Raw genomic sequence first — 25,114 nt, forward strand, 5'->3', positions numbered from 1 at the left:
GTTTGTTTTCCACCGTGGGTTCACTCCCCATGAAAGAGCGCGTCCCTCGCGCCCTTTCCCTCGCACATACAGCGTTCGGCGGCGCCCGGCGACGATTTCATCTCCATTGACGTCATACGGAACCTCACGGCGACGGCAGAAATCTGCTTTGGAGTGTCTATATAATTGCTATCGCAATAAAATACGCTGATATTAGCGGCGCGTCAGCTGCAATGTGAGCACAGCCAAGCCAGTCATCTGCCGTCGGTAGCCGTGCACTGCAGCTGAGTTCGACAAGTATCGGAGCTCTCATTCGTGTTTAGCGTTTCACAGTAGATATAGTTTTTCATAAAATGTAGAATTTATGCATCACTTTATCTAGTGGAAATTATTTTGCTTGGAACAGAAGCTGCAGCCAATGTTTGCGTCGCCGGTGGTGGAGACGCGCAGCTTCGCAGTCGTCGATTGGGCTGTCGATCGTGCTGCGGGTGGTGTGCTGGCCGAACTGCCATCTACTTTGGACACCTCTCGCGCGGCAGACGTACAGCACTAGAGGCCGTTCGCTGTCGGTATGTTTGCCACTAGCGTGGACATGCCTTAACTGGAAGTGGACAGTGTTTTGAAAAGCGCGTTGGCGATGACGTATGTCACGTGACATTTGGAGGAGCACTCTGCAAGGAGGAGAGATCAACCACCTGACGAACGAAGAGTAGCGAAGGAGCAAATACTTTCACCAGGACAGTATTTTGATTGTAAGTAGTCTATATAAACATAAGTTATCCGAAAAAGCATTTTTAGAATTCATAAGTAATCGTGAGAACTTTTTTTTTCTACATACACTAATACCACAACTAATTACTCCTCAAGAGCTAGGAACTTTATTAAGGTAAAAACCAGAACAAATTACGGCAATCAGCTTTTACAGTGGCAGATACCTAATTTACTTAATGATGAGCATGCTTTATTTAATATTATGCAAGATTCCTCAACCATTTCAGTATTCAGAATGAAATCGAAACTGTATTTTCTCAACAATTGACTCCTGTTTTTTTTGATTTTCCTGCTTTTCAACTGATAGATATGTTGTCATGTGCTGCAATACTTTTTTTTTCCATTTGGCTTTGGCCTTTCTGTACCTAGTTTTATTTCTTCATTTGCATTATTTATACTTATTGTGCTGTATTGACTTATTGAATGTTTAATTGTATCATTTGTATATGTACAAGTATGTATATATGTGCGTATTATGTGTATATTTGTAACCATTTTTTTTGCACTGTTACCTGCTGTGCTTGTGGCGCCAGGAGCCTAGTCAGGCGTGCATAGTCTCGCCTTTTGCTCTGGCGCCATGACAATCTTGCATTGTCAAAATCATAATAAGCTTCAAACTTCAAACGAGCGAGGGCCGTGTTTCTATCATCAAACGTGTGTAACTCCGCTACTACAGCACCATTTCGAAAAAGTATCGTGGCTACGTGTTCGTTGCAGACTCGTGCAGAACTGCAACACCACAACTCAATTTCGACCTCTAGGTGGTTTAGGGGACCTTTAAAAGATTGTCTGGGTACATTACGTTACCTTGATGATGTCTTTGTTCGGGTCATACTCAACATCACGTGACCATGATAGAAATTTGCAAAGGGTGCTTTCCAAAATAAGTGATGCATGCATGCAGTTGAACCATAAGTGTGTATTCAGTGGCCCAGAAGTAACTTTCCTCGGTCATAAAATTTCTGCAAACGGCATTTTGCCGACGGACAACAAAATCAAAGCGATTGTTGAGGCTCCACAGTCAAACGACAAGAAGGCACTGCATTCCTTTCTGGGCCTCACAGGATAATGCAAAATTTATCCCACAATATATTGACATGGTAGAACCACTAAGGAAACTTCTAAGGCAAGGACAAGCTTTTGTCTGGATCAGGATACTGAATACAGCTTCCAGTCTATTAATTCGAAGAAGTTAAGTGACCCGTCATTTTCAATGCAAATTCTAACGGATATTTTGAATAGCCCGCATGGCTCTATCCGGATAATTCATAGTTTCCGGCTAGCAGCAACACGCGACTCTTAGGTTAGGGCACTCCATACAGTTGCCGACCGATTTTCCGGACCTCGCAGGGACCATAAAATAGTTCGAAAAACTTGTTTGGCCAAGAAAAATAAAATTCATTACGCCGCTTCATCACCATCATCATCAGCCTATATTTGGTCCACTGCAGGACGAACATCTCACCTTGCAATCTCCAATTACCCCTGTCTTGTGCTAGCTGATTTCCTAACTTCATCCCCCCACCTAGTTTTCTGCCATCTTTGACTGCGCTTCCCTTCTCTTGGTATCCATTCTGTAAGTCTAATGGTCCACCACTTATCCACACTACGCACTACATTGCCGGCCCAGCTCCATTTTTTCCTCTTAGTGTTAACCAGAATATCAGCTATCCCGTTACCTGATGCTTTCGATATCCCCGATGCTTTCGAGCATTGGCACCAATTGGCATGGTATGCTTGGTTGGGGCCCGATGCTCGAAAGGCTTTGCTGCAGGTGCAGAGTATGCGCTTGATGTGCATAAATTGTGCGCGTGGTGTGCTTGGTTGCGGCCCCGACGCTTGAAAGGATTAGCCGCAGGTGCAAAGAGTATGCGCGTGATCTGCATAGATTGCGTGCTTGGTTGCGGCACCGATGCTCGAAAGGCTTTGCTGCAGGTGCAAAGAGTATGCGCGTGATGTGCATAAATTGTGCGCATGGTGTGCTTGGTTGTGGCCCCGACGCTTGAAAAGATTAGCCGCAGTGCAAAAAGTATGCGCGTGATCTGCATAGATTGCGTGCTTGGTTGCGGCACCGATGCTCGAAAGGCTTTGCTGCAGGTGCAAAGAGTATGCGCGTGATGTGCATAAATTGTGCGCGTGGTGTGCTTGGTTGTGGCCCCGACGCTTGATAAGATTAGCCGCAGGTGCAAAGAGTATGCGCGTGATCTGCATAGATTGCATGCTTGCTTGCGGCACCGATGCTCGAAAGGCTTTGCTGCAGGTGCAAGAGTATGCGCGTGATGTGCATAAATTGTGCACGTGGTGTGCTTGGTTGTGGCCCCGACGCTCGAAAGGCTTAGCTGCAGGTGCAAAGAGAATGCACGTGATCTGCACACCACGCGCACAATTTATGCAATTATGAAAGGATTAGCTGCAGGTGCAAAGAGTATGCGCGTGATCTGCATAGATTGCGTGCATGGTGTGCTTTGTTGCGGTACCGATGCTCGAAAGGCTTAGCTGCAGGTGCAAAAAGTATGCGCATGGTGTGCTTGGTTGAAGCACCGATGCTCGAAAGGCTTAGCCGGGGGTACAAAGAGTATGCGCGAGATGTGCATAAATTGTGCGCGTGGTGTGCTTCGTTGCGGCCCCAATGCTCGAAAGGATTAGCCGCAGGTGCAAATAGAATGCGCGTGATCTGCACACCATGCGCACAATTTATGCAATTATGAAAGGATTAGCTGCAGGTGCAAAGAGTATGCGCGTGATCTGCATATATTGCGTGCATGGTGTGCTTGGTTGCAGTACCGATGCTCGAAAGGCTTAGCTGCAGGTGCAAAGAGTATGCGCATGGTGTGCTTGGTTGAAGCACCGATGCTCGAAAGGCTTAGCCGGGTGTACAAAGAGTATGCGCGTGATGTGCTTCGTTGCGGCCCCAATGCTCGAAAGGATTAGCCGCAGGTGCAAAGAGAATGCGCGTGATCTGCACACCACGCGCACAATTTATGCAATTATGAAAGAATTAGCTGCAGGTGCAAAGAGTATGCGCGTGATCTGCATAGATTGCGTGCATGGTGTGCTTGGTTGCGGTACCAATGCTCGAAAGGCTTAGCTGCAGGTGCAAAGAGAATGCGCGTGGTGTGCTTGGTTGAAGCACCGATGCTCGAAAGGCTTAGCCGGGGGTACAAAGAGTATGCGCGTGATGTGCTTCGTTGCGGCCCCAATGCTCGAAAGGATTAGCCGCAGGTGCAAAGAGAATGCGCGTGATCTGCACACCACGCGCACAATTTATGCAATTATGAAAGAATTAGCTGCAGGTGCAAAGAGTATGCGCGTGATCTGCATAGATTGCGTGCATGGTGTGCTTGGTTGCGGTACCGATGCTCGAAAGGCTTAGCTGCAGGTGCAAAGAGTATGCGCGTGGTGTGCTTGTTGAAGCACCGATGCTCGAAAGGCTTAGCCGGGGTACAAAGAGTATGCCGTGATGTGCATAATTGTGTGCGTGGTGTGCTTCGTTGCGGCCCCAATGCTCGAAAGGATTAGCCGCAGGTGCAAAGAGAATGCGCGTGATCTGCACACCACGCGCACAATTTATGCAGTTATGAAAGGATTAGCTGCAGGTGCAAAGAGTATGCGTGTGATCTGCATAGATTGCGTGCATGATGTGCTTGGTTGCGGCACCGATGCTCGAAGGCGCAAGAGTCGAAAGACTTAGCCGGGGTGCAAAGAGTATGCGCGTGATATGCATAAATTGTGGACGTGGTGTGCTTGGTTCGGTCCTGATGCTCGAAAGGATTAGCTGCAGGTGCAAAGAGTATGCGATGTGCATAAATTGGGTGCGTGCGGGGTAGCCAGTCGGAGACTCCGGAACTACCTTAAATCACTTGCTTTTCGTGCGCTTGTTCCACTTCAGTTTGGAAACAAATCAACTTTTTTAAAAATTGCAGCAGAAAAAAAAAAAAAAAAAAAAAAAAATGAAAGCTCTTCGTGAACCACAAAGACTAGGCTACCAAAATTTTGGCTGTACAGTCGAACCTCGCTATAACAAATTTGTACCTGGAGCGATAAACTTCAGTTATATCCCAATTTCATTAATTTGAGTTTCGTTAATGCAATGAACTAAGATTGGAAATAAAATTGTTCATTACATTGCAAATTTCATTAATCGAGGTTTTTTTATATCAAGGTGTACTGTATATGTTGCTTTTGCGTTGAACTTTTGCATCTTGCTTTCACGTTTCATAAAAGTAAACTATTTTTGCCTTCCCCAGTGATTTCGCATAGCAACTCGAGCTACCACTTAGATAAGCCCCAGGACTATAAAAGAACAAGCCTCTATTTGTGTTTACCTTCTGTTTGTCCTCCTCGGAGCGTGCATCGCTGCGGACATTGGCCCAGGGTAGTCACTGGGCACACCAAGGGGTCGGGTCGACTCCTTGCCCCAGCCTGGCTTGCCCCGCCCGTTTGAGTACTTGAGCATAAGAGGGATGAACGCCCGCAGCTGCGCCGCACACAACACACCAGTTAGTAACGAGTGCGTTCCTGCCAAGCACAGCACTCAAAGCTGCAGCACTTGTTTTTGGGGACATGGTGAAAGGGAAATTGACATTGTTTGACTTAAATAGGCCGCGCAAACGGTTGACTTTGTATTTTTTGGTTCGAAGCGAATTGTTTAAATAGTTGTGAGATTTGCATAAAACCTTGACACAATAATTACAAGTTGACAACCCTAAAAAATTTGAAGTCATTTACTTGTAAAGATGAAGGAAACTTTCAGAAGAAAAAAAATTGTGTTGGTGCATAGTGCAGGCATTGCCAAATCCGCACTGGGACTTCCCACTGTTGTTGAAAAGAAAAGTGTACAATCCTTGCATTCTACCGGTGCTAACATATGGGGCAGAAACTTGGAGGTTACAAAGAAGCTCAGAACAATTTAAAGGACCGCACAAAGAGCGATAGAATGAAAAATGTTAGGCCTAACGTTAAGAGACAAGAAGAGAGTGGCATGGATCAGAGAGCAAACGGGGTTAGCCTATATTCTAGTTGACATTAAGAGAAAAAATGGAGCTGGGCAGGCCATGTAATGCGTAGGATGGATAACCGGTAGACCATTAGAGTTACAGAATGGATACCAAGAGAAGGGGAGCGCAGTCGAGGACGGCCGAAAACTAGGTGGGTGATGAATTAGGAATGCAGGGGTGCAAGTTGGAATCAGCTAGCCACGAGTAATTGGAGATCGCCGGGATCGGCCTTCGTCCTGCAGTGGACATAAATATAGGCTGATGATGATGATGACTTGTAAAGATGGGAAAAGTTTCATGTTGGCCAACAACCTGTCTTCAAAGTGATGTTATTCAGATATTTCTAAACAAAACTGAAAGTTGTTCAAAATTTTCATTTTTTACAATGACAACAGTGGAGAAAATTCATTCACAATCTTTTTGTTCGTGGTTGTGATTCAGACTACTTGCAATTTCGCGACAGTGGAGGTTACAGGGGCATCTTGCATTTGACTGTCACGTGGCCCAATGTGTGTCATGTGTCTGAATGCCACGATGTGAAGGTGTGCGAATGTGAGCTTGACTGCACGATGATGGCAGTTCAGGCTTTTTGGGGCTAATTCAGTTCAGTGCTGTTTGGCTACACACGAGCTTACTCTGTTTCAACCAACTACTGCACAGTTGAACTTGACAGGCATGCTTGCTTATTTGTCAGCTGATTGCCCATGGACCTGGACACCAATTCTACAGCCCTGAGGCTTGATCACCAATGGGACACTCGATAAGCGGAAAACTTCTCACGACAGCTGCTGCGCACCACCATGGCAGCGAGTGGCTAATTTTCCTTTACAGCCACACTGATTTGGTTGTTGGATCTTACCAGTACTGCTTCGCCAGATGTTAGTGATGACATATATAGTTTGACACTAAGTTGAAGCAGTTCGATTTGCAGCAGCCCTACGGCTCTTTAGGAGCTGAGAAACCATATCAGCCATGAAAGCGAGAGTATGGGGTACAGCCCGAATGTCACTTAAGCAAGACCACTATTCTTCCGACAAGGTGCAATGGGTCATGTCCTAAAAACAGTGTGACACACAATATGTGCCTCTACACCGAACACAACAAATAGACCAACAAAATACTTGACACATTGCCAGAAATGCTGTCAGCAGGAACTGCATTTGTCACAAAGGAGAACACGATGCAGTTATGGTTCAGATGTGGTGGCAAAAATGCGGGAATGTGATGCTGCGAGAGCGAAACGAGCGAAACATTACCAAAGGCATACTTTGTGCTGAGCCTAAGCTACTTCCCATCCTTTACACAGATGGCGGTAGTTGCTGGCTCTATCTAAGGTAGCACATAGTATGGTGCATAGGTCAGCAATGTGAGAGAATACTCACTCACACTCACTCACCATAATTTTTCCAGGCCCCGCACTCACTCACGTTCACACACACCTCCACTCACACTCACAGCACTCACTCGCACTCACTGGCTCACTCGCACTCACCTCCACTCGCACTCGCCTCCACTCACACTCACCTGCACTCACACTCACCTGCACTCACACTCACCTGCACTCACACTCACCTGCACTCACACTCACTGGTACTCACTCTCACCTCCACTCACACTCAGGCACTCACACTCACTCACAATCACTGGCGCTCACTCACACTGGCACTCACTTCCACTCACATTCATTGGCACTCACTCGCACTCACCCCTTTGAAATGAGTGCGAGTGTGAGTGAGTGCACTCATGATCACTGTGCCGATCTATACTGCTCACAATTCGTGTATATTCATAATGAGCTTCCAATTTAGCACCTGTTGCAGGGAGTGCGCCAAGGCAGTATTTTGGACCCAGTTTTATTTTTTAATATAAATAAAGATTTGCCTTCCCCATTACATGGTACCATCTGCTATTCGCTGACTATGTATTTCGTACTGTGAAATTATCAGGATAATCACCATATACAAAATTCTGCCTTTCTTGGTGTCAGGATTGGCAGATGACTCTAAATGCCCAAAAATCTGTAACGCTAACAGTAATAAAGAACGGATATCTGAGTTTACTTACATTATTAATGACACACATCTCACTTGTGCATTTCAGCGTAAATATTTAGGTGTCACTTTAACATATGCTCTCCGATGGGAGAGCCATGTTGACAAAATAACCTCAAGTGGAAATCAATGTACATGCTGAGCACTAAGCGACTCTTCTTTCTTAAGAAGACGCCTTAAGAAGATAATATTTGCTGGCCTAAAACATGCTTGTTCAAACAGTGCTGGAGCACGCCAATATTGTTTGGTTTCCGTACACAAAATAACTCATTGCAAGAATGGAAGGGGTGCAGAGGAAGGTTACGTTTTAATAAATACAAATTATTGAGCAAGACGACCCCCCTCCCCTCTCGCACCCCCCTCCCCCAGTGCCTGACACGCGACAGAAGCAGCGCGCTTCTGCCCCGCCTTTTGTGTCGGCTGACCCTCGCAAGCTTTCACTCGCACACGAAGTGTACCGCCGGCACGCCGCGACGATTTTACCGTGTTTGGGCTTTATACGGAACCTCACAACGACGTCCACGACCACGGCAGAAGTTCGCTTGGAGTGTCCATATATTGCTATCGCAATATATATATCCGCTCATTTCATTACATTGTCTCACTCATGCCTGAACCTTGGATTATTACAACCTTAGTGAGTGGTTTCTATCTTGGCGTGCACAATCTGCTAGCGCGATAAGTGATCACCGCGAGTGAGCTTGTACAAACAACGTGCCGCCATTTTTCCGCGAGCAAGGTGAGCCGATATCACCTCTGCTTATCGTTCAAGCACTCACCACGTTCACACTCACTTCTAATCACAAGCACCCACTCACCTCTATACACCCAGAAGCACTCACCACATTCACACTCACAGCACTCAGTCACGTTCACACTCAGCTCCACTCACACAGCACTCAGTCACGTTTACACTCATCTCCACTCACACTCATTGGCTCTCACCTCCACTCACACTCACTGGCACTCACCTCCACTCACTCACACCACCGGCACTCACACTCACCGGCACTCACACTCCCTGGCACTCACTCTCACTCACTTCCACTCACACTCACTGACCCTCACTTCCACTCACAGTCACTGGCACTCACTCGTACTCGCACTCACTTCCACTCGCACTCACTGGCACTCGCACTCACTGGCACTCGCACTCACCTGCACTCGCATCACTGGCACTCACGCGCACTCGCACTCACTTCCACTCGCACTCACTGGCACTCACCTCCACTCACACTCACTCGCACTCACACTCACTGGTACTCACTCACACTCACTGGCACTCACCTCCACTCACACTCACTGGCACTCACCTCCACTCACACTCACTCGCACTCACACTCACTGGTACTCATTCACACTCACTGGCACTCACGCCTTTGAAATGAGTGCGAGTCAGTGTGATGAGTGCGCCGACCTATGGTATGTGTGGTGGGAGGGTTCGAGCCGAGGCGGCCGAGGAGGCAGGCTGAAGCCCGAGGGCCGCGGAGTAAAGACACACGCTCCGAGTCCCCAGCAGAAGTGCCCCCGTTTATTCACAGCACAGCCTTTATATGCTACATCCTATAGAGGGCGCCTCATAATCGGCTTAGCACTCGCGCCCTCTACATCCCCCCTTTTGGGAAAGTAAGAAAGCAACCCCTTGCTCTCAGGTATACAACGTAATGACAATGTCTCATGGCACGTTCTACAAGTTCAGCCGCACCGGCGGCCTAACACAACGTCCAGACCGAGTGCGTACAACTGACCCAGGCGGTCTTGAGGGAGTAGCCGGGGCAACCGTGGCGATGCAACTGGTAGAGGAGTAAGTGCCCTGGGAGTTGGACTGCTGCACACAGGCTCTGGGCGAGTTGGAGTCTGTGCAGGCTTTCAGATCCTCGTGTCCGTGGACTGGAGCTGCCGAGGTCTAGACCACCTGATGACGGAGACTGCTGCGGAACCAGATGTCTCCGGTTGCGGACGAGAGCACCTGCATCCGTCTGGACCACGTAGGAGCGTGGACGCTGCGCTGGGCTAAGAACAGTGCCAGCACAATCTGTGTCGCGAATCCACACTCTCTCTCCCTCCTCCAGGGGCCGCAAATCTTGTGCAGCATGTCGACGGTCAAATCTTGACGCTGGCGACGTCGTTGGGTAGTGTCACGCCGGTGGAAGTCGGCAGCGTTAGGTGGTTCTGGAAGCAACGCGGCCATGGGGACCGGAAGGCGAGTCCTGAGGCTGCGCCCCATGAGCAGCTGAGCAGGCTGTACCCGGTCACGCCAGGTGCGTTGCGGTATGCCAAGAGGGCCAAAGGCCAGTCCGGAGACTTCTTGAAGAGTTCCTTAACCGTCCGCACCATACGCTCGACTTCCCCATTAGACTGCGGGTACCTGGGACTGCTGGTGACGTGGGAGAATCCGTAGCTCTGGGCGAAGACGCGGAATTCTGCCGACGAAATTGAGGCCCATTATCGCTGACGAGGGTCTCTGGGATCCCATGCCTTGCGAAGACACTTTTGATGATGGAGATCACCGCTGTAGACGTCGTCGAGCGAAGGGACAGCACTTCAGGGTACCTCGAGTAGTAATCTACGAGGAGAAGGTAGTCGGCTTCTTCGTGATGAAATGTCCACCCCGACTCGCTCCCAGGGACGGCTAGGCGTCACGGTAGGCAGCAGTGGCTCTGCTCGCTGGACCCGCGTGGTAGCACAGTTGGGACAGTTCTCCACCATTGTCTTGATCTGACTCCCCATGGTCGGCCACCAGACGCTCCCCTGGCGATGGCGCGGCAACGGTTCACTCCGAGGTGTCCGTCATGGATGAGGAGAGGACGTGCTTCCGCAGAGAAGCGGGCACCAGCAGGCGTCCACCGCAGAGGAGAAGGCCGTCACCAATACTGAACTCGGCCGATGAGCCCAGAACTGAGCCATGCTGAGAGGCAGATTCTCTTTCCTAGGCCACCTTGCTCACAGTACAACTTGAGCTGCGCGCACTCCCCATCTGCAGCCTGGTGAGCTCGGAAGTCGTCGAGGAGGACTGCAAATGTAGGAGGGATAGCACGGAGTGCTTCTTGAACGTACAGCTCCACCTTGTCAACAGCTGGAGTCGCTGGCAGCTGGACGACTGGGTCCCTTGAGAGTGCATCTGCGGTGGCCAGCTGTTTCCCAGGAACGTACTTGACATCAAACTGGTACTGGAGAAGGCGGATGCGGAAGCGCTGGATTCGTGTGGCATGAGATCGAGATCCGCGGTTCCTAGGAGCTGTACTAACGGCTTATGGTCGGTCTCGAGGGTGAAACGAAGACCCCGAAGAAACTCGTCGAATCGGTTGATGGCCCAGGTGGCAGCCAGTGCCTCCTTTTCGATCTGGCTGTACCTCCGTTCCGTTTCAGTCAGCGCTCGAGAGGCGTATGCAACTGGTCGGCGCTCCCCTGATGGCTGGTCTTGAAGGAGGACAGCACCCAACCCGAAGGAACTGGCATCTGCGGAGACTGTCGTCAACAGTGCAGGGTTGTACCTTGCGAGGCAGATGTCCGACGACAGCATGCTCTTGAGCTTTTCAAATGCTGAAGCCTGCGCTGGTCCCCATGTCCAGGCTGCAAGCTTGTTCAGGAGACTTCTGATTGGCGCAGTCGTTTGAGAGAGGCCCGGGAGGAAGCGACCGACATGGTTGAGCATACCGAGAAAACGTTGGACACCATGAACGTCCTGAGGAGCTGGCATGCGCTGAATGGCGGCCACTTTCTCTGGATCCGGAGTGATGCCATTGCACCGACGACAACGCCAAGGAACCGCACGCTGGACACGCCGAAAGTGCACTTGGCAGCGTTGAGGGTGACCCCCGCTTGTTGGAGGCGACCAGGACTGCTGCTGCAGGCGTTGGTCGTGTTCTTCTGTGGTGCGGCCAAACACAAGGATGTCGTCCATAAGGTTAACAACACCAGCCAACCCTTCCAGCAGGCGAGACATCGCTGGAAGTATTCCGGGGCCGATGTTATGCCGAATGGGAGGCGGCAGTAGCAATACCTGCCAAACGGAGTGATGAAAGTCGTGTACTTCTGGGAGTCGCGCGCCAGGCGTACTTGGTGGAAGCCTGAAGTTGCGTCCAACTTCGAGAAAACGCGTGCGTCACGAGAAGTCCGAGGGTTTGGTCGACGGTCGGGAGTACGTGGCGTTCACGCAGAACGACTTGGTTGAGTTTGGTCAAATCAACGCACAGGCGGTAACCCCCGCTGGCTTCGGGACGACGACAAGTCCCGCGCACCAGTCCGTCGGTTCGTCGACGCACCGGATCACGCCCTCCTGCTCCATCTTGTCGAGCTCCTTTTTGACTACGTCTCGTAGCGGTATCGGGATACGCCGGCTGTGCTGAGGGCATACGGTACCGCGTCAGGCTTGATACGTATCGTGTACTCTTCCGGAAACGTGCCCAGGCCGGTGAAAAGGGGAGGACTTCACGAGGTGGTGCGTCCGGCAGAGCTGGTGCGACGGCGCCGACAAACTTGACGACCCCAAGGGCAACGATAGCGGGATAGCCGAGAAGTGGCTGCTCTTGTCCCGCAACGACGTAGAGGCGCTCGTTGACTTGCCTGCCTCTCCAAGACAGCGCCGCGTCGAAGGTGCCGAGAAGCTTCAGGGCTTGTTTCCCGGTCCGAAAAGTTCTTCGCCTCGCGGCTTATCGAGGACGGCTGGGCAGCCGGGAAATGTGCGCGGAACCACCGAGACGTCGGCTCCGAGTCCACTTTGAAGACGAGAGGGTTCCCGTTGACACGCACCTCAACGTACCGCCCGTTGCGGGCCACCGCCGACGGACAGTGGAGCTCGACGGATCCGAGGCGCTTCCCTGAGCGACATACCGCCGCGAGTGGCCTCGCTTCTTGCAGTGGTTACAGACCGCTTTGGCCGCTGGACAGTCAGACGTCGGTGAAACTCGTGACCGCAAAATCCGCATTGCCTACTTAGGCCTAGGCCGCATTTCAAAGCCTCGCCAGCTCTGTTGCTCGAGTGCGAACCGTCGGGTCGGTCACGTGACGCAAAGTCAGCAAAGTGCCAGAGTCCCGTCTATTGCGTCGTCCGCGTGCACGCTGCGCGGGTTTACGCGAAGTCGCCGCGTCCACGTGAGCTGCCGTAAGCGGTTGCCCAGCGGTGAGGGACAGGCGTTGTCTTTCGCGTTCGGCGTCTTCGTGCTGACGAGCTTGCACGAGTGCGTCGCCAGGGAAAGGCTCGGAGTGCGGCACAGCTTGTCTGAAAGGCGAGAATCCGCCAAACCCACGACGAAACGGTCGCGAACAAGACGCTCTTCAACGGCAGGTGACGGGTAGTTACACTTGCGTACCATGTTCCGAAGGGCCGTGAAGAACTGTCGACGGTTTCGCCTGGGCTCTTGCGTCCGCTTGTGGAACCGAGAGCTCTCGTACACCTCGTTTACGGGGTGCACGAAGTAGCTTGTGAGCCGCCGGGTGACTTCCGCGTAGGACTTGTACGCTTCTTCATCGGACATGAGAGAACTGAGGACAATGCGTGCACGGGGCCCATACAGTAGAGGAGAGTCCTAACCCTCGTCTCGTCCGGGGCTGCGTGCATGCCGGTGGCGAAGGCATAGTCCTCAAATTGCCGTAACAGGGCAGCCACTCGCCGACATCGTCGAAGGGGAACGGAGCGGGACTCCGGAGACTGGCGGCAGCGAGAGCAGGAACTGGAGCGTCTTTGTTAGCCATGCAATTCGCGGGAACCAGCACCCCACTTCTGAACCATGTGGTGGGAGGGTTCGAGCCGAGCGGCCGAGGAGGCAGGCTGAAGCCGAGGGCCGCGGAGTAAAGACACACGCTCCGAGTCCCCCAGCAGAAGTGCCCCCGTTTATTCACAGCACAGCCTTATATGCTACATCCTATAGAGGGCGCCTCATAATCGGCTTAGCACTCGCGCCCTCTACAGTATGGTGTTTCCAGCATACCAGGCAGCGGTCCGTGAAGTCGGATAAGTCATGGCGGTGAGGCTAAGATCGCTGAAAGATTGTTGTATTTCTGCATGTTAACCTTGCCCGCAGCAACAAAGTGATCAGCGAGCGCTTTGTTTGTCGAAGGCACAAACTCGGCACGCACGCTCGCTTCAGTGAACCCAAATTGTAGGTCAGCATGCTGCCCGTCAGCCAAGCTACCAAGCGGTGCACTCTAGGCCAGGCTCTGTTGTTGAGAGAATGTTTCTATGCCTGCACCAGCCGCGCAAAAAACATGCCGAATGCCGCCGTCACAGCTGACTGCACCGAGCGCTAGACTGTAGAGTGTCCAATGTACGCAAACGTAGCATAACTGCGCCGCGCCTTTCCGTTTAGCCTAACTATATTTAAGGTCTCCACACTCTATATCCGTGCCTTTAGCTTAGTCCCCCAATACACTCTTCGTCTCTGAACAGAGACGGAACGCTTCGCAATTAAAAGAGCATCACGTGTGCACCCGGCCCCAGGGCGCAGCACACGAAGCAGCTATACTAACTCTATGGCTAGTACACTGTTTGCTGACACACAAGAATGATACCAGCAAGGGAAGCAGACATGGTCCTCTACAGTCTAAGTCGTATGTAATTTCCAGCGACTGGTAATGGTGGCATTGTTTTTCAGCTTCGGTATAAAACATTCATTTTTGCGAGCGTTTTGTGATTCTATTTATTTATTTTTTCACAATACCCACAGCGCCCGTAGGCATTACAGCGGGGTGAGAAGGAAACAAAGAACCAACCAATAAAGCAGGCAAAACAAAACATGTACTCAGAACACTTTCATACTCGCACATACACACAAAAACCTATCTTACTTCAGTGGTCGTATAGAGTTTGAAAATACATCATTTGAAAAAATCGTTGCGACATTGGATGGAAACTTGTTCCATTGGCTTATGGTTCTGGGAAAAATGACATTTTAAACACTTCAGTTTTGCACGCTATTTCTTAACCTTATTTTCATGGTCCAGCCATTCAGAAACGTAATCAGGCTTGGAAAAATTTCCCGGGTCTATACCTGTTCGAGAGTGGAATATGTTGTGAAAAAATTTCAATCTTGGATATTTCCTGCGTTGCTGCAGTGATTCCCAACTGAGGCTTTCTTTTGCTCTTGAAACACTGAAATTCCTGGCATAATTTGAACAAACAAAATGAACGGCTATGCTTTGAATTCTTTCTAACTGTTTATGTCACGTGCCGACCACGGATCCCACAGCACACGCATAATCCAGAACAGATTGAACATTTGATTTGTACAATGATACCTTTGTCTCCAGTGACAACTTTTTTGCATTTCTGCGCAGAAACCTAGAAGGCAGCATGCTTTAGTTGTGATGTGATCAATGTGACGGCTCCAAGAAAGAACAGGTGTGAAATAAATGCCAAGATGTTTGTGCTCCTGAACTGATAATATCGTGGTTGAATTTAAGGAGTAACAGAAGTCATGAGTTGTTTCTTTTCCTCGAAAAATGCATATGACCCCAAAACGCATATGACCTCAAAACGCATATGCATATAGTAAACCCACACGCACTTCATGTGTAAAATTTTGTACAGAGGCTTCTGTACGAGTAAATTATCTGAAACTTGGCTTCTCACGCGGTCGAAAATTTCTTTGCAGTTGGCCTTTAAAGGGCCCCTCACCAGGTCTGGCCATCTTGAGCTGACAAGTGCAGTGCATACAATGCATGCTCACGATCATGTGTGCTGAGAATTACATTGCTATGCGCCGCGGAGAGAGCCGAAATTTCAAACCAAACGCCATTTGCCCTCCTCCTTGCCATGCTCCAAGACGTATATCAGCAAGTGCGCCTACATACATGTGACTTTGCACATGGTAACACGCGACCCCTTGAGAATTATTCAAGGCAACACTGTTTTTAACAGCAGAGCTGTTTATGCCGAGCGTAATCTGTCTGCCGTAAACAGAAAATGTGGGCCAATCCTAGTGGCAGTGCAGAACGGGTCTAACACAATGGCACATACCCCTGTGAACTAGCGAGCTGAGCCTAGATAAGTCTAGCTAAGCATGACTGGGACTCTTAAGCTTAGTCAGTCATCAATAGCCAATCAATAGCTAATCAATCTTCAATCAATCAATAAATTCCGGAAAATGCTGGGATGACTTGGTAGTGCATAGCCTAGGCCAAATCATGGCTAATACCTTGTGAAGCCACTCGATAGCCAATCAATAGGTAATCGATGATCGACAATAATCAATAAATTCCGGGAAATGCTGGGGATGACTTTTTAATGCTTAGCCCAGCCCAAATACATGGCCATACCTTGCGATAGCCAATCGATAAGTACAGTAAAACCTCAATAATTCGAAGGCTGCACAAAAATTTCTTCGAATTAAGCGGATTTTCGAATTAACCGAAATGAAGAAAAAAAAAAGCAGAACTTGCCGCAAAGAGAAATTACCTTTATTTTCCACGTTCGAGAAAATTACTTGAAGTAATCACTGATGCGGGATTGCTTGGCGTGGTATTTCGCAGCCCCAAGTACCATGTTCTCCAGCTGGCTCACAGCACGTAGCATATTGTAACGGATGGGATGGATTTATTTACAAGAATCATGGATGGTTAGTGTATCGCAAGGGACAGGATGATCATCCAAGCCCAACAGCAGTGGCCAGCTCCTCGCGCACCCTTCTACTTCCTCTATCTTCGGCTGCGCCGTGTAGCGTGACAATTTCTCCACGGGCAGACGAAGCTTGCCGAGCGAGTTACATAGCCCGATGGTGGTACAGTTTGAGTCGGGCGACGTGCACGACTTGCGTGTTACGTGACCGCCGGTTGTGAGAAGTCACGCTTGCGATGACGTACGTCACGTCACTCAGTCGTTTCAGTGTAACGTATGGGCCAGCGTATCGAGAGAACTTCGTGCACAGCCCCTTTAGCCGTAAAAGTGTCAAAGCCAAACAAAGTCCTCAGGAGCATATGTGACGAGCACATGTCGAGCGTCACAACTAGTCTTGGCACGATCTTGAGAGGAGAGAGTCCTGAGGCGGGCCAGTCGACGCGCTTCTTCGGGCACGACATCAAGTCTGGCTTAATGAGTAGTCATCATGTGGGGACCAGGGAAGGATGGTGTCGATAAAGCTTTGGGGGTTGCGAGCATAGAGAAGAAAGAAAGGCGCATAGCCAGTGACTTCGTGCTTGGCATGTTGTAAGCGTACGTAACAATGGTAAGATTGAATCCCAGTTTTTGTGATCGGTGGAGACATACATGGCAAGCATGTTTGGTCAGTGTACGATTCGTGCGCTCAGTGAGTCCGTTTGTTTGCCCATGGTAAGGGGTCGAATGCCGGTAATCAGATCCACAAGACGTAGTAGTTCTTCAACAACATCCGCAGTAAACTGCCATCCACGATCACTAATCACAACGCGTGGAGTACCATGGCGGAGAATGACGGAGTACAGCAGGAACGATGAAACGTCTGTGCTGTAGCCGAAGCGAGCGACACCGTCTCAGTGTACCGGGTCAAATAGTCCAACACACAATATCCAGCGACTACCGGAAGTAGACTTGGAAGGGACCTAGCAAGTCGACACCAACTTTTTCAAATGGGGGTCGGCGGTTTAACTGGCTGCAAGGCACCCGCAGGAGGCGTCGTTGACTGCTTATGGCGTTGGCAAATGGCACAGCTGGAAACGTACTGCTTCACAGTCTTCCAGAGCTTGGGCCAATAGAAACGCTGGCGCAGTCGGTGAAGTGTCCGAGCAAGCCAAAGTGGCCTGACAGATGTCATCGTGCATGGCATGAAGTATCATAGGCCTCAACGTCTGGGGAACCACGAGCAGAAGTGGAGCGCCTTCAGCAGAATTATTCTTCTTATACATAAATCTTCGAAAATAATGAAAGGTGAGCCGTGTGCAGGTGACCGAGCGGCATCAAGAATAGCTTGAATAGAAGGGTCATGCTGTTGCTCACGCTTGAAGGCGGTGGCATCAGGAAACTCTGCGGAGATGGCAAGGAGGTATTCATCTAAGTCATGGTCCGTATCTCGCATGCTTGCTGACGGAAGGCGAGATAAACAGTCAGCATCGGTGTGACAGCAACCACTCTTGTAAGTCCACTCTTTTAAGTGATAGAAAATTTGTATTCCTGAAGCCGTAATGACCACCGAGCTAATCGGCTAGATGGATCGCGTACTCCAACCAACCAGCAAAGAGAATGGTGGTCTGTCACAATCGTGAAGTGGCAGCCGTACAAGTATGGTCGAAACTTGTAGGTGGCGAAGACTACCGCGAGGCATTCCATTTCTGTTACGGTGTAATTCCGCTCAGCCTTGGTAAGAGTACGGCTTGCGTAGGCGATGACTTGTTGGCATCCGCTATGTATCTGTACGAGTACAGCTTCAACACCCAGACCACTAGCATCGGTATGAAGCTCAGTTGGGGCCTTTGGGTCAAAGTGGCTCAAAATTGGAGCTGAGGTGAGCAGAAATTTTAGTTGACTGAATGCAGACTCACATTCAGTAGTCCATCTAAACGGCGAGTCCTTGTGAAGGAGTGACGTGAGCGGATGAGCTAGGCGTGCAAAGTCCTTAATGAAACGGCGAAAGTACGAACATAGTCCCAGGAAGCTGCGGAGGTCTTTCACCGTCTTCGGCTGTTTGAAGCCACGAACTGCCGCAAGCTTCTGGGGGTTTGGGCGGATGCCTTCTTTGTCGACGAGGAAACCCAAAACAAGCGTTTGACGTTCGCCAAAGTGGCCCTTTTTGAAGTTTAGGATCAGTATCGCTCGTATGCAGTCGAGCACAACTTCCAGTCGTTGGTTGTGCTTGTGGAATGTCTTGCCGTAAATGACGTCGTCCAGGTAACACATGCAGATTTCCCATCGAAGTCCCGCAGGATGGTGTCCATGAATCGCTCGAATGTCGCCGGAGCATTGCACATACCGAAAGGCATTACGTTAAACTCGAACAGTCCGTCCGGCGTTACAAAGGCAGTCTTCTTGTCTGGTGGGTGCATCGGTATTTGCCAGTAGCCCCGAGTGCAGATCGACAGAGGAGAAGTACGAGGAAGAATGTAAACAGTCATGGCGTCATCTATACGTGGCAGAGGATACACATCCTTCTTTGTTACTGCGTTTATGCGTCTGTAGTCGACGCAGAATCGCCACGAATCGTCTTTCTTCTTGACCAATATGACTGGAGCTGCCCAGGGACTATTGGACTCCTGGATGACGCCTTTCTGTAGCATGTCTGTAACTTGCTCGGCGATCACTTTGCGCTCGGCAGGAGAGACGCGGTATGGTTTCTGTCATATTGGCGATGCTGTTCCAGTATTGATGCAGTGGTGTACGCGGGAGTGCGGTGGTGACTGCAGATGCTCTTGAGAAAGTCAAACACTGACGCATAGCGGGCAAGGAGCTCTTGGAGCGCGTGTTGGTGGGAAGAGGGGAGCGATTTATTTATCATGCTCCTAAATTTTGAAGAGTGTTCATTGAGTGGCGAGCTTGCGTCCATAGGAATAGCAACCGCACGAATGCTCAAAACACTATCTTCTTCAAAGCGTGCTACCTTCAGTCCGGCAGGCAAAACAAATGACGCGGAGGACACATTCACTGCCCAAACATGAGCACAACCTTCTCTGACTTCAATCAGCGACCGAGGGACAAGTACATTCTTCTTTAGAGTGTTGACGTATTCAGCTTTAATTAATCCACAGCAGGAACCAGTACGGACGCGTGACGAGGTCACAGGGATGCACTGCCGTCTGCGCAGGCAAAAGTACATCAGTGGACACGGAAAATACTTCTTGACGATCGGATGGAACGTCGTCTAGCGCGGGTGGTCTGGTATCGCTGCTGAGTGAAATTTCACAAGCCCTGCAGTCTAATGTTGCTCAACACTCCCGTAAAAAGTCAATACCAAGAATTATGTCATTCGTGGTGCGTGCTAGTACAATAAATTCCGTTCGAAATGCCTTTCCACCAACGGATATCACAACAGAACATACTCCCACAGGACGTAACAGTTCACCGCCAACTCCGCGAAACGTGGTATTTCCATCCCAAGCAAACATCAGTTTCGGTCCAAGGCAATTCTTGAATGCAAGACATCCCAGACACAGAAGCACCAGTATTAACACCATCGACACAACACACACTTTGTTCTTCACCATGACGACAGACGGAGGCATTTTAAAAAGTGACCGTCCCGCGACCACCTCCATCGGTCGCACCAGCTAGTTTCCCAGCTGGGGCGGCATAGGCGAGCGGCGACATGGAGATGGCGATCGACGTGTCCGAGTCGGCGGAGGAGTGAGGCTGCGGTCGGACACGGGGAGTCATTCCTTGGCATGTACGCGTAGTCTCGACGAGGCTCGCGGAAAGGGACAAATGGTTGCCAGGATGTAGCTTCTTGCATGCGAGGCGCATACGCGCGATTTAGCGGAGCACGCTGTGGGCGACGGCGGCAATACCTCGCGATGTGTCCCTGAGCCCCGCAGCTGTGGCACACAAGGTGGGCTGCGAGTTTCATTGATGTTGGGTACAAACCTCCAAGGCGTATTGTAGACGGGAGATGACCCACGTCGAGGTTGTGTGTCATGTCACCGTTCAAAACTCGTTGCTTGTGGCTGGATCATGGTGCTCTGGGCATGGGCGTTGTCGGAAACGGGGCGGTCACCGCAGGCAGGTCGCGGCCAGGCCGCCGGTGCCTCCAAGTAGCGCTCATCAACGGAGCATTGGTGGCACACACAGTTGGCATCTGGGCCTTGAAAATGAGCCAGTTCATCTCTAATAACTTGCCGTACCAAAGCAGCCAGGTCATTAGAGGCAGATACGTCGACACTTCGGAAGAATGCGGCGTGTCTTCAGAGCTTCGAACGTACGACAGTGACGCCTTAAGCCGGACGGAGTAGTAAGTCTTCTTTAGAGATCAAAAGTTGTACACATCTTCGGCAATTCCTTTGAGTAGGTGTCCGACCTTGTCCTCGTCCGACATGTTTGCGTTCACAATTCCGCAAAGCTTCAGGATTTCTTCAATATAGGTGCGTACACATCTCTCCCGGTAACTGCGCCCGTCGTGAAAGTGTCTGCTCAGCCCTTTTCTTTTTCGAAAGCGAATCGCCAAAGCATTCTTTTATTTTTTCGACGAAGCTGTCTGAAGTTGTGAGCGAGCCCTCATTATTGCCGAACCACATGAAGGCAGTTCCCGCAAGGAAAAGACAACGTTAGAGAGCTGCACAGCCGCGCTCCATTCATTGTGGCGGCTCACCCTCTGTAGTGTCTCAACCAGTCCTCGACGTCCTCATTCGCTTTGCCTGAGAATGTGTGTGCTTCTCGATGAGGTCCAGTAACCGGCTTGCCGCGGGCGAATGTTTCCTGCCACAATTTCCTCCGAACGTCGCCTCCGTCCGAATCGCTCATGTCGACGTCTCCCGGTGGTAGCCCGGCCAACTGCTTGCTGCGTCGAAGGGGTAGTGGAGCTCGGTCGTCCAGTGTGATGTACCCAGCACCTTCCCCCAAATTGTAACGGATGGGATCGATTTATTTACAAGAATGAGGATGGTTAGCGTAGCGCAAGGGACAGGACGGTAATCCAAGCCCAACAGGCAGCAGCCAGCTCCTCGCACACCCTTCTACTGCCTCTTTCTTCGGCTGCGCCGTGCAGCGTGACAATATAAATGTCACCCCCGCTGCATTAACAAAGCAGTGGACAAAGTTCACAGAATCGATAACCGCCGCTAAAGTAGTCGCGCGGGTGCTCGACTCCAAAAATGCAGACTTTCTAGTTATCCAAACTTCAAAATGCACCGTCATTGTTACAACTGAGCTAATGCACTTTCGCACCGATTTTTTGGACGAATTGAGACCCCAAAGGTCGATTTTCCAGACTAAATCACTCGTTCTGAGTCGCGCTACGCGATCTGGAGGCCCCCATGTTGGATTTTCCACTGGCTTTGCTTTCAGTGGCCCACTCTATAGCCTCCAAGATTGGGAGGCTCACACCATCCTCAAGTCTCAGAGGCCATGCCCATTCTTCCTTGGCTGACAAATTGCTCCAGAGGACGGCACTATTTTTTCTTTCTTTTTGCAGTCCGAAACGCAGGTCCAAAACGGCATTGATCGAAGCCACAACCACCGCGATATTGATTATCTCACTGCCTTGAACCGACGCTCTCGCACACAGAACGCTAGGCCTGGCTACTTAGACGTTTGCTGTGTTTTTCATTACAATTTGCCGCTGTCAGCAATGGCTTCATCCGTTTTCATCCTCACCAATGGCTTTGAAGCTCGGAAAGCACAATAAGTTGCATAATGCCGGTTCGCAAAAGTCAGTTTCGCCTCAATATGGCAGTGTTTCGCGGTGAAGCCTGCGTGAAGTTTTATAGTGAGAGACCCAGTGAACCACAAATATCCATTGGATTTACCACAAAAGACCAAATATTCAAGACATTTAACAACGTCCAGTTCATCTATAGTATGTTCGACTAGTACGTGGCAGTCAAGGTCATCAAAATGTCCTTATGATTTGGACATCTCTTGCACATTCAAAGCTCTCGTGCATTGATCGTACATTGTGCGTTATGATATAGATGCACACACTATGCCACAGAAATACAAGCAAATTGTCTCTAATGCATTTAATTAATTATTTTGCAATTTAGCACGACCTTTGCACGCACTGCTGGAGGTATAGTAACGTTGCTACCAGACACCGCGCAAAAGCCATTTTTTCGCTATGCTTTCGGTCTCGTTTACGTCACTTTCTTTCTCATACAAAGATGCTTTATTTTTCAGTTATATCTATTAGTACACTGTTCAAAATACGTAACCTTTAACTTGCTGATGTATTACGACAGTTTATAAAAAATGTCACAGCATATCCACGGGGTGAATGAGGATGAGTGGGCGAAGCTCCGCTGGAGAACGGCGATGGCATTGCCCCGAGCCTGCTCGTTCCTGATGGCCGATACCGTGACGAGGTTGTCGGCAAACCACAATCTGTCGCAGAGATTGCAGCTGTGGCCGAAACTGTTGTCTGAAAGTCGCGCTTGAAACGCGCGTCTGCGCCTTCGGGCAGAGCTCGCTTGAGGCGCTTGGCAGCAGCTTTCCACGCTCGCTCAGCCTCAGGATCCGCCCGCCTGTATGTGCGTTTCCTCGCCGCTTCTCGGGCTCTCACAGTTTCTGGATCCGCTTCTCGGCGTCGCCGTGCGCCTTCTGCTTCGCGGGCTCGAACGTCGAGATCCGTTTTCTCGGCGCCTCCGTGCAGCTTCGGCTACGCCAGTTCTCACCCCTGGGTTCTGTCTACGAGCGCGCGCTGCAGCCGCTTTCCGTGCCCTCCGCTCCGCCGCCTTGTCTTCCATATGGCGCAGACTCCGAGCGAAAGAGGAAGTGCGCCAAGAGCGAGTGCATTTTATAGCTCTCACCCCTAGCAGTCTCCCATCGCACTGCATCGAAACATCTGAACGATCGCCTCCATCCAAGGATCTAGTGATCGCTCATCACACTCTGCGCTCCATACATCTGAATGGAGAGAGCGAGCGCCATCTCGTATTTTAATGCGTCAACTATGCTGCGCTAGCGCCATCTAGTGATATGCCGTCACACTAGCCTTACCATGTATCTCTATGGAGCGAGCGCCACCAACGTCATCTAGTGATCACTTCACGAACTAGACGAGGTGGCTACGACGGAGGAGAGACTGACCCATGGCGTAAGGAGCTTCGCCCCTAAAAAAAAAAAAAAAAGAAGCTTGAACTCGCAATAGCTTTGACTTCGCATCGCCACTGATATCAATTCAGCAACACGCGCTTTGATGCAAGTCTGCAGCAATGTTCCGGGCACGGGCAGCGTGTGCATTATTTGTGTCTTTTCGACTTTTTGCGGTTGGACCATGGCCCAAGTACGTATATACTAGGCAGAACTGTACAGTTGCGTGCTGAATTTAGAGCTGTGCTTCTGACTGCTATTTGTGGTACGTTTTTCGCCTTGCGGAGCGCTTATGGGAATGTTCTGGAAGCAATGTTTTGATGGTTAATTTTCGCACATGTTTGTATCGCTTGTTTTCCGGCGTTCCTCTTCAAGTGTCAGGGATACAGTTAAATCTGCTTATAACGAACCTCCATATAACGAATTCCTGGATATAACAAAGTTTTTCTATTCCCCACCGTTACTCCATAGAAGCACATGTACTTGAGACCTTTACGTAACGAAGTGGCAGCGGCGACCCCCTCAATATAAGAATTTTCCCCTCCGACAACCTAGAGACTTCGCCCCAGATTTTGTCATTTTTGCGCGAGCAGCAACCGGAAGCACCTTCTCCACCACGACGGAATGCGAAGCGAGCGCCCGTGTGCGTGCGTGCGTGTGCGAGGCGGGCCTGCATTCCTCGAACCGGCTATCTTGCCGCCGCGGGCGTGACCTTTCCCCCCCCTTCTTTTAAACCTGATCCTGCAGCTGGCACTCTCTCCTTTTCCAGTTGATGTTGCCGACGCGACGCACGGTCACTTCGTGCTGCTGTCTATTGCTTCAACGCAAACTGAGCGCCGAGAACACACAGCACGCACAAAGCTACAAGCCGCCGACGCACCTACACTTCTGCCCCAACGCAAATCGCTTTCAAGATACGGCCGCGCCCCGCCGCGCATCTGGTTGATGCCAGAGTACAGTACAACGCCGCCCCGCTATCCCTCCCCCCACGCTCCTTCGCCGTGCCTCAAGCGCAACGGAGGAAGGCGCGCTTCCTCCCTGCTTTTCTTGTGCGCGCGAGATTTAGAGCGGTCGTCGGCTCCCCTCGCACGATTTCACTTGCACATACAGCATACGGAGCGCGGCGACTGCGTTATCGCCCTTGGACTTTATACGGAACATCTATGAGCCAAAACCAATTTTAGGGCCACAACGCGTCATGGACTCCATCTTTATATAGCAAATACGGATCTCAAGGGCCATACTTTTGCTGACGGAAACCGAAAATACGTCATAGTTGTCGCCCCCGGCACTTTGGGTGGCCAGTGCCATCGTCAAGCCACCAAGCCACGCGACATGAAAAGTCAAAATGGCTGCTCGGGCCGGCGCGGGGGAGTTTGCAACGTATTATGCCGGAACGGTCCCACAGTTGCGACGCAACTGCAGGGTTACCAGTGCATTGGGTTCTATGGGGGCTGTGCCGGGACCGGCTGAAAACGACGTAACAGCCGGGTAAACGCAGCCCCCGGAACGTAACAGCGGGGTTCTACTGTAACGGTATAGGATGCTACGACGCCATCGTGATGCTCGCTCTTCGTTTCCGATGCCTCGCGCTTGTGCGAAACGACACGCGCCCACGCATCCGGTACCTGGTGTGACATTCCAAGGATGAGTGCTTCGACGAAAACGGAAAACGG

The 25,114-nt window shown here is 50.5% G+C and overlaps 1 pseudogene; it reads right to left on the minus strand.

Moving 5' to 3' along the window:
• Positions 1-25,114, minus strand: part of LOC119434993 (DNA-binding protein P3A2-like) — a 157,478-nt pseudogene that overhangs the window by 71,806 nt on the left and 60,558 nt on the right.

The sequence above is a fragment of the Dermacentor silvarum genome, unplaced genomic scaffold (genome assembly GCF_013339745.2).
Source record: "Dermacentor silvarum isolate Dsil-2018 unplaced genomic scaffold, BIME_Dsil_1.4 Seq365, whole genome shotgun sequence".
NCBI lineage: Eukaryota > Metazoa > Arthropoda > Arachnida > Ixodida > Ixodidae > Dermacentor > Dermacentor silvarum.